Source organism: Schistocerca piceifrons, chromosome 8, assembly GCF_021461385.2.
Source record: "Schistocerca piceifrons isolate TAMUIC-IGC-003096 chromosome 8, iqSchPice1.1, whole genome shotgun sequence".
NCBI classification, from domain to species: domain Eukaryota; kingdom Metazoa; phylum Arthropoda; class Insecta; order Orthoptera; family Acrididae; genus Schistocerca; species Schistocerca piceifrons.
Window position 1 is genome coordinate 197656975 of NC_060145.1, and position 10532 is coordinate 197667506.

Here is a 10532-nt window from a genome sequence, read left to right on the forward strand (position 1 = left end):
GTAGCCAAGGCTGATTAATAATTAAGATCTGTGACTGGATGTCTAATATACTATTTATGCTCTTATTTCGACAGACACTGCTGTTCATTCCATTTCCAGTAAGTGAGCTGAACAGTAATTCGGCAATTCGACTGGTGTGTCCCCTTACCCTAGAGGCCGACGTAGACAACGAGCTTTTAACACGGTCCCACACTTCTATTGCATTTCAAGCGGTAATTATTATTATCATATAGTAAATCCACCGATAAATAGAACGCAAGTTCCCCGAATTTGAATCTCAACATATATTAATATTTGAGTTTATTACTGCGTCATGAGCATCTGCATACTTCATGAGACGAAAACAATACTACAAGCAACGTTTAGTGATAAAAATCACATTTATTGTGAAGATAAGGCTGTAGAACCAGCAAACAAACTTGTAAGTTATATAAATTAACTTGAAGAAGAAATTTCTGGAAAAATACGTTTGGAGCACAACATCGTATCGTTGTGGAACATGGAATTTGAGAAAAACCATGAAAGAAGGAGAATCGAAGCGTTTGAGATGCGTTGCTACTGTAGAATATTGAAAATTTGTCTGGTCTAAAAGATAAAGAGTGAGGAGGCTGTCCGTAGAATCTACGAGGAAGGTAATATATGGAAAACACTGACAAGAAGAAGGGCTAGAATAATGATAGGACATCTGTTAAGACAACATGGTACTGAAGGGAGCTACAAAGGGTGAAAGCTGTAGAGGAAGACAGAGACAGGGATACGTTCAGCAAATAATTGAGGATGCAGGTTGCAAGTGCTACTCTGAGATGAAGAGGGTGGCAGAGGAGATAAATTCATGGCGGATCTCATCAAACCAACCAGAAGATTGAAAAAAGTTTCAATCACTTTAGACCACTGTTGGCGGCAGCTAATGTCGCACTTAGGTTCTACCCGGTTCATTGGGTTATTTTATTCACGACGGTCAGGCAGCTTCAAGACGCTGCAGCGAGAGGACATGTGCCTCAAACCAGAGGGATCTGCAGTGAGCGGAACGCCATTTGTTAAAGTAAAGGCGATTATGTATCAAATACCTTGTTTCTTGGTTTATAATCTCAGTGGAAATGAGGATAGCGCAGCCATTTCTCTCGTATTATACACTCATCAGCCAAGTGTACGAACGCAGGAACCACAGGCCTGCAAGTGAACAGCTGCATACAGAGCTCATCATAAAACAGCAGGAACACAAATGATTGGAATAAGAAAAACTTTCACGAGTAACTGCAAAAAATTGTATTCAGTCTCTTGTTTCTCATTCTGAATATATTAATCCGAGCTCCAAAGGCAATAAAAGATCAGGAACTGAAATTTTCTTCTGATCAACATGTATGTTCATAATATTAGCAAAACCAAAAATAGAATCAATAGATAAGGCACAAGAGGTGTCAATACTCGATGCATGCTTTTCGTCGCATGTACGAGACGCTCCAGGAAAAATGTAGAGAAGCAACGTACATGCAGCTTTAAGATAAATTGAGAACATACTTAAGTCCTTTTCAACTTTCATTGAATTGATATTATGTCAGCTCACGAACAATACAAACCTCTATGGTCTCTACGTATTCTTTTGGTCTAACGCTTATGGGTCTATCATTGACATCCAATAAAGGGTTGTGAAAATATACTTTTGTTCATTACACAACCGTTTTCAACAACTATTTATTGCTGAAATACGAACAGTCTAATTCTTTTGCTGTTTTAAGTAAACGAAGCACTTTTGGTCACAGTTTCATAGTCTTTACCGTTACTGTACGACCAAGGTTTCGGGTTACAAACCCATTTTCTAGTACACAACTGATCCCAAAGATGGTAAATAAGGACAGTTAACCTTTTCAACTTCTTAGCCTGTCGATTCTTGGTTTAAACTATAAAAATTATGTCTGTTGACAATTTTGACAGTTACTTGTTTATATTGTAGAGAAGCTCAGGGAAGGGAATTTATGTGATTATCTATTTATGAATGAACGTACATTCTTCTCTTGTGTAGGAGTAATAACATTGTTCAAATGGGGTGTATAATGGGAATGAGTTTGGTGACTCAGTAACAAATGTGGGGATACACACTTCCGTTTGTAAATGTCTAATGTTTCTAACTGAGCCAGCCTTGCACGATTTTCCTCTATGTACAAGTCTTCTACATCTGTTATGTATTAGACAGGTGAAGAATCTGGATGCCTTGGCTCAAATGGTTCAAATGGCTCTGAGCATTATGCGACTTAACTTCTGAGATCATCAGTCGCCTAGAACTTAGAACTAATTAAACCTAACTAACCTAAGGACATTACACACATCCATGCCCGAGGTAGGATTCGAACCTGCGACCGTAGCAGTCGCTCGGCTCCAGACTGTAGCGCCTAGAACCGCACGGCCACTCCGGCCGGCTGGATGCCTTCATTCATAAATAGTAAATGAATCAAATTCCAATTCCTGTGCACATAACTTTATTTCAATGTAATATTCATAACTGTTGTAAATGCTGTCGTAATGAATTTTCTAAAATATATATTTAACTGCGTCAAAATAGTCAACAAATATCAACATTTTATTACTGAAGCTAAGAATTGATACACTAAAGAGTTGACATGTTTATCTTTGCTTGATACTCATATTTGGCATCAGTTGTCTACTAGAAGACTGGCTTATCACACGAAATCTATGCCATACAGTAACTATGAAGTGAGTTCAACAAGGCTAAAAATGTGTTTCGCGTAATTAATACAATACACAACATTGCACCAAGAAACCACAGTTAAAAGCCGATTTTGAATGTACAAAGGTGACACGCAGCTGTTCGAGCGAATATATATCGCAGGAAAGTGTGTCTTAAAGTATGCCATAGTTACTACAAAACGTCCTCCTCATTATTTCAAATTATCGAGGAGCAGTTTGCGGCGTCAAACACGTGTACATAAAAGCAGCTATGGATAGTAAAAAAGTGCTCATAACAGGAAGTATCAACATGCTGCTATACGAATTCACGACAAACTCACGCTTAGACAATGTGAGATCGTCGATCATAAGTGACGAAGATCGGTAATAACAGCAGAGTCCACACCATGACACTACCCATTTTAGAGTAGCGCTTGAAGTGACCCCCTGAACTGCATGCAATCAAGGTTGCCTCTGTACTCACATTGGGCAACATTTATTTCAGCACAAAACCAGAAGCTTTAACCGAATAATGAGTGCTGTATTCGTTCAAGGCTGTAAAAAGTCCAACATACAGCTTGGTTATAATTAAGCTGACATTGTTCCTAGTGCTGTAGTGCGGGCTATGTGTATTGAATGGCACTGAAACATGTAGGTATGCTTATTAATCTGTGCGCTAGAGGAGTAAGCCTAAAAGATAACATTTCCCCTTTGTGCCACCAGACGAAAATATGACACTGTAGCCAGCCAGAACGTGGCGTGGGTGCAGAGGAAGTGGATGAGACTCATGATAATGCTAGACCTGGCACGTTTATTAAGATATGGTCACAAGTTACACCATTGTTCAGGGTGGTCTCCCTTCTCAGCAACCCGCTGGATGTGTAATGTGGCACGGCTGATAGTTCCTCACAGGATATCCCGTGTAATCAGGAAGACTCCGAATACATCCATCCAGATATTTCCATAACCAGAAGTTACAAGGACGTAGGTCGGGGGGATTTTGAGCACCACACATGCGATACGTGATGTTGCCCTGTACTGCATAAATACAGTGGTGTGGACACAGTTGCGTTCTTGCAAAGCTGGAGTCGCGTGTTGCACAAAGAAGTCCTTCTAACGCGCAGTGCCAGTGTATAGCTAACAGGCCCACTAGGGGTCATCTCCTTGAAGAGAAACGGACCCATAATGAAGGAGTTTCTGAAGCCACACCACGTAAGCTGAGTACAGTGGATGTTCCTGCACAGCAAGTAGCAGAGTGGAACCCCATATGCGACAGTTGTGTGCATTCAAGGCACCTTGCAGAGTTAAACGAGCCTCGCCCGTACAAATAATATTCCCCAGCCACACGTCATCCACTTCCATGCGAGCCAAAAGACGTAGGCCAAAGTCTCGGCGTTGTAACTCATCTTCGGGCTTAATGTGATGCACATTCTGAATCTGTTTAACTGTTGACTACAGGAGAGACAGTTCCTGTGAAAGAGCTGGAACACTGGCTGCAGAATATGAGGCATGTACTGCGCGGGCAGATATAGCTGCAGCAGCTTCGCATCAACAACTGCCATGTGAATGGGGCGCTTTCCTCTCCCTCGTCTGTCTCTTCAAGTTTCTTGTATTTAACTCATTTATTGACATGGGACTTCTTCTCAGCTTTTTCTATCGACGATATTCGAGCAGTGCAGCACTGCTGTTGCTGATAAAACAACTTTCTAGCAGTGCATTGTATTTCTTCTCAATACCCATTACGTTTCGAACACAAAACTTTAACCGTCTTATTTCTATACATCAACAATCACTTCATAAAAAATCAACAATGTCTTATTCCTATACATCAACAATCAATTCACAAAAATAATCAACACTCGTCTCCAAGCGACAAACAGCACACTGGCCTTGAGACAGGAAACATTTCACATTCAGACTGCTTCGGCTCCATATTTTCAACTGGTGGCAGAGAGTGGAACTATTATTTTTTAGCACAATCCACGAGGCCACTGATTAATAAACATGCGTACGATGTCTCAGCGTCCTACGACGTATACAGCCCGAATTACAGCACTCGGAACACCGCCAGTTTAAATAAAGCCATGTGGAAGCCCTTTTAAAAGCCGTCCAGAGTTTAATAAATACCATTAAGACGGAAGATTCTCTCTTAACAGACAATGATGTCACTTTCGACGGCGTATTGTCCATTCGGTCAGTGTGCTAGATCCACCGGTGTGATGGCCAACTAGAGTCTATCGATTTCTTTCCGACACGCATTGTTTCACCAATAAGCCGAAAATTAATCAAGTAGTTAATAACCTAAGTAGATAATAACCTAATGTTCTAATGTTCCGGCCTCCAACAGTAAATCAAACAAGGCCTCTTCTTCATTACTTTCTTTGCCAAGCATAATCGAGTGTTTCTTCGCGGCAAGCCGTCGATAATCGTTGACATGACTGTGTACCGTTCCCAAGCCGTCCGCATCACTCGGCAAGAACTCAGCACATGGTTGCTTATCAGTAACCCTGAAAGGACGCAGAAGAAAGGTATCAGACAGCGGCGCGGGTGGCCGTGAGATACGACTGGAACAATGATTTGTTGCTTCATTGTGTTTCCTGATGGTTTACGGGCGTCCTAATTTATGCTCTGGTGAAAAGTGCTTTTTTCTGTTTGCATTATTAAGTGGATAATATCAACGCAAGGCTGCGTCACTCTGCACGCTCTCAGACTGTAGATGCACGAACAATGAAACATCTAAATGTAAAGAGTCGTGAAACCCTGACAGCATACTTTATCTAGCGTCACTAAATAATAATACATCTTTTTTTGTATGTCTTCGTTTATAAATACAGTGTAACAGAACATTGAAAATTTGGGTATCTGACTGGTCAAACACTCTAAGTTGATTAAAATTTTGTGTAGGTTTGTGGGTAGTATACGGGCCATATGATGACACACCGCACCTCGACTCAAAACATTAACAAGTCAGATTTCTGTCCTACTCTTCCAAACTCCAAGGTGACTCTCATGCGCAATGCGTCTGGAAACGTCGGAGAGTCAACTGTAACTCAATTAACCCAGAAGCTCATTATAATGATCGATTTTTAAGTCTTCAGAAAGGACAACAAGAAACTGCAGACTTTAATGTTTTTATCGCTCTTTATAGAGTAAGTCACTGATAAAATGAGAAGTGTTAAAATGTAAATAGGTGTTTGGGCACTAAAACCTAATTGTGGTGTGCTGCATGACTGTAGCCTCAGCCGAGGTTAACAAATTACGTAATTATTTTCAAGTACTGGAAATCCAATGAACCGAACCATTATTATTAAATTAAACCATATCAGATACAATAACATTTGCTATTTATTGCATTACAGTGTACAAAATTTAAGGCTAAAAGCACTCAGCTAAACCTGTCTACTGTGTAAAAAATGTGTTGTAAAAATATCAAAACGAACGCTGAAAGCAATTACTTTCAAAGTTTTCCGCACAATTAAAAAGGGGACCTGTACAGGAGAAAATGATGTTCCCGAGATTTTTGAGGAAGAACGCGTTTTTGGCAAAGTTCTGAAGGAGAATTTTTCTGAAAAGCCTAATTTGACATCAATTTATTAGAAAGTGGCGAAAGCGTTGTTGTAGTTTCCATGCAAGTTCTATGTCGGAATATAATTAGTATGGTTGAACAGAGCTCTCAAAACAAAACACTTTAAAAAACAGCATTTTGTTTTTAAAATATTCTTCTTTTGGGGGCCCACACTCTGAATATGTTTGAAGGACGAACGGCTGTTGTTTATGACAGTCTGGCTTGTAAGACATACGAACAGATGTGGAATGACTACATTCGCAATTTTATGAACGAGAGCATGGCCCAAGCAGTGCGTAATCTATTTATATTCTGTGGTACTAGCTAACTTCGATCGACAGTTGTTTTCAAGTTCTAGTCACAAGTCACAAGCTTTTGGTTTAGTTTTAAAAATTTCTCTTGTGTTCCGCTAGTCCTGTGATAAAAGAAATAACTTAGAGTGTTAACGAATTGAGCAACGTTGAAAGAAACGCACATAACTGTTGTATACAGGTTCAGCACAGTCTCTACTCATTTCTGTAATGACACAGCTACATCGATTTTTGCTGGAGGTGATCTGGCAGAAGGATTAAATACTGTTCTTCATAATAGTTTGGTTAGAAAGACATACGAAGAACTGCGAGATGATTTCGCCCGTAAAATTTTGAATACCACGTCCCACAAGTTCAGCAATCAAGAATTTTGTAAACAAATTCAAAATTACAGTGACCACCAAGGAGGCCGTCTATAACTCTGGAACCGATGGGACGCATGGCGGATGCGTCTGGACGAACTACCTCCGCATCTACCAGAAGAGAGAGTATGGAACTACGTATTGCTCAATCCACAGTCTGAAAAGCCCTGTGATACACGTTGAAGGAACTCTCCTATCTCTTCCAAGTTCCGCGTAGGCTTGAAGATGAGGATTGTGGAATCCTACAGGCTGCTTGTTACGATTCGTTACAGGCAATGGAAAATAATCTCATGGAACATTATTTTTACAGTGATCAAATAACACTCCAAATTTGCTGGCCCGTAAATATTCACATTGCAAAATATCGGCGAACAAGCACCCAGAAGCACTGCTAGGTATGACAGACTACCGTTTCTGGACCTCTCTTTGATTGCAGAGAAAATGATTACCGGAGGCACATACCTCCACATGTTGGGAACGTTTGTGGAGCCACAGTTGGTACAGTTGGGATCCACACAGTTATTCTCCATCCGGATGGGGCATCGTCAGTTTTTGCCTTAGTTGTCCCTTTCTTTTGACAGACTTCGCCCACTGCTGAAGTCGCACGAAGAACTGGTCACTCGCTGATCAGGAATTTTTATTTATTGGGCTGTAAGGACACAGTTCATCATTAAAATATCAGCACAGAAGTCTCTATACAAAGTATGAAGTCACGTGTGTCATCCACCGGCATCAGAACACACCTGACTTTATGTCGCACCTTAAGTTAGTTGTCCTCAATTACCTGGATGCAGAGTTTTTGCTTGTAGATGTATTGGACGTGGTACTCAAAGACTTATGACCCCTCGTCGGACATGAAGCCATGGGATTTCTTTGCGTGGAGGTGTATCAAGGCTAAAGTAAAGTAGTTGAAGATTATCAGAATAGCACAACTGAAGCAACGAACTGGAGATGCAGCTGGTCAAATTTCTCTAACTATTCTGCATAGCGTGCTTCATTGTGAGTTAGAGCGATAGCAGCTATGCCTGGAGCTGGGGATGAACTGCTTTGAGGTTCTATTGTCATACGTGTTGCATAAGAGTCGCACACTCTTAATAAATTTGCTTTTCCCCGGAAATGTTTAAGGACTTCACGTTTATCTTTTATAGATATCCTCATTTTAAGAGTAAAGAAAATTATGCTTTTGGATTCATATATAATTTTTGTTGTTCAAGCATTATTACACAAGAATACATTTGTATGTTTATCGTTGATCTTCAAAATTATTTGGTTTTACAATCATATTCTATTTTTGCCCTTTGAGAGTACTTGGTGACAGCGACCAACATGCTAAAACTTTGATATCTTGGTTATTCATTCCCACCCATCCTCTCCAACTGAAAACGCACTGACACTTGAACATGAGATGTACTTCAGACGTAAATATATTTGGGGATCCAACACAATTATTCTCCATCCGGATGGGGCATCGTCAGTTTTTGCCTTAGTTGTCCCCTTCTTTTGAGAGACTTCGCCCACTGCTGAAGATTATCAGAATAGCACAACTAAAGCAACGAACTGGAGAGGCAGCTGGTCAAATTTCTCTAACTATTCTGCATAGCGTGCTTCATTGTGAGTTAGAGCGATAGCAGCTATGCCTGCTCGAGGCAGGTGAAAGCCCTTTACCCCGCCGGGAATCGAACCCGAGCCCCCGTGCTTGGGAAGCGAGAACGCTACCGCGAGACCACGAGCTGCAGACCCTCTATAACGTAAGCTTTTCTGATGGGTTGAGTGAGAGACTGATGATCTTCGAAGTTCAGTCTATTTAAACCAACAATTATCGTAATCATCATTAAAAGTCAAACTACTTGCTGATTCTCCACTTCGTGTCTCAGCCGCTTGGAAAACCTCGTTACGAAAATTCTATTTAGATTACGAAAAGTTCACCAGGCTATTTGTAGTCGAATCTTCATGTCTTCAGCTGTCCAACTTTGTGTATCGATTTTACGTTATTTTATCCCTATCACTGATTGTCACGTCTTCTTCCTATGTTTCTGTACACATTTGCTACATTAGCGGTTAACGTTTAACTACAGTAAAGGCAAACAGAACAATAGCATCAAAAAGACGAGGATGATTCAGTATTTGTGAATATTACACATTTCTTCTCGTTTTTGCAACTAAGAATTCTGTATACGTTCTCTGGCAAGACTCTTCTTTAAACTGTACAGAAAATTACCGTGTAAGACCATTTGGGTTTCGAGTAATTCTTACTCTCCCGAATACGGTCTGTATTAAACTTCGATAATAATCCACTTGTAATCGGCAGGCAGCCAGACAGCAACACGATCATCCTCTATAACGTGATGATGATGATGATGATGATGAGGTCCCATACTCCTTCACAGAGCGAAGGGGACGATGCAGGAGACACGCACCGCCGTACTAGGCAAGGTCCTAGCGGAGGTGGTTTGCCATTGGTTTCCTCCGACCGTAATGGGAATGATGATGATGAGGACGACACAACAACACCCAGTCATTTCGAGGCAGGTGAAAGCCCTTGACCCCGCCGGGAATCGAACCCGAGCCCCCGTGCTTGGGAAGTGAGAACGCTACCGCGAGACCACGAGCTGCGGACCCTCTATAACGTAAGCTTTCTAAAGTAGTACGTCCCCGTTATATATGCAACAACAAACCCTGAGAGTATTGAATTTCATATAGTATGACTAGAAGAAAACTTACCACAAATAAAGTTTCGCGTCTCGGAAACACAGTAGGGTAGCTGCGGCGAATCCGATTTTAGAATCCGTACGTCGTGCGCAACCAAAGGAACTATACGTTTATTTAGTAGCGTTTTTGAAAAAGACGGTTGCACATTATTCCATGGATGGTGTAGGGGAACCCACCGGTTCGATGTATATACGAGAGCGTTCTCGGGTGACTGGGCGCATGTACTGCCTGTCACCTTCACTGCAGGAAGTGCCACTGTGGGCCTGAGGCAAATGCCAAGACAGAAAAATCTCCCCGGTTACTTAGATGAGAGTACGAGAGTTCGCTTGCTCACTTCAGGACGTCGGTTGCATAACAAAATAACAGTGTCGAGTTCCCTAAGGAGGTGAGCTCACCACTTCTATGTTGACTCAGGGAGACACTCCATCAGTGTTGACAGCATGCATCAAGGGCGCCGCCCAAGTCGCTGTTATGATTCATAACTATTTGCTGTTTCATTACCGTCGATGCAGAACGACGCCAAGCGTTATCGGTCAGTTCCGTAGGGCGAGAAGTATTTCGCCACATTTCGCGGAATAGCAGATAACTGCTTACTGACCAGATCACTCCAAAGCCATCGTAGGACGTGCTTGCTCTCATTCTATCGATACTCAAACCTTCTTCTGCGGCTCAGATACAGTGCATGTGATATGTAGTACTTATCCTCCAGCAACACACTTGCGCCACCTCGATTCTAAAATGAAGTCTTCCATTGTTTCGCTGATTCAGTTGTCTGCTTCAGATCGTTCGATTGACGTGGCTGTGAAATGTGACTGAGAATCGAAATTTGTCTATGCAACCGGTCGAAACTTCTTACATCGGTTCAGAATTGTGTATATTGCTAAATTTGTGCACGGCAGCTTA

The 10532-nt window shown here is 41.4% G+C and overlaps 1 protein-coding gene across 1 annotated transcript in view; it reads right to left on the reverse strand.

The window, feature by feature from the left end:
• The window catches only part of LOC124712176 (sodium-coupled monocarboxylate transporter 1-like), a 143452-nt gene extending 136038 nt beyond the window's left edge, over positions 1-7414 (reverse strand). Inside the window, exon 1 of the mRNA XM_047242471.1 lies at positions 7383-7414. The gene's annotated coding sequence lies outside the window, so the exon portion shown is untranslated. The remainder of the gene's footprint in view (positions 1-7382) is intronic.
• Between the last annotated feature and the right edge of the window lie 3118 nt (positions 7415-10532).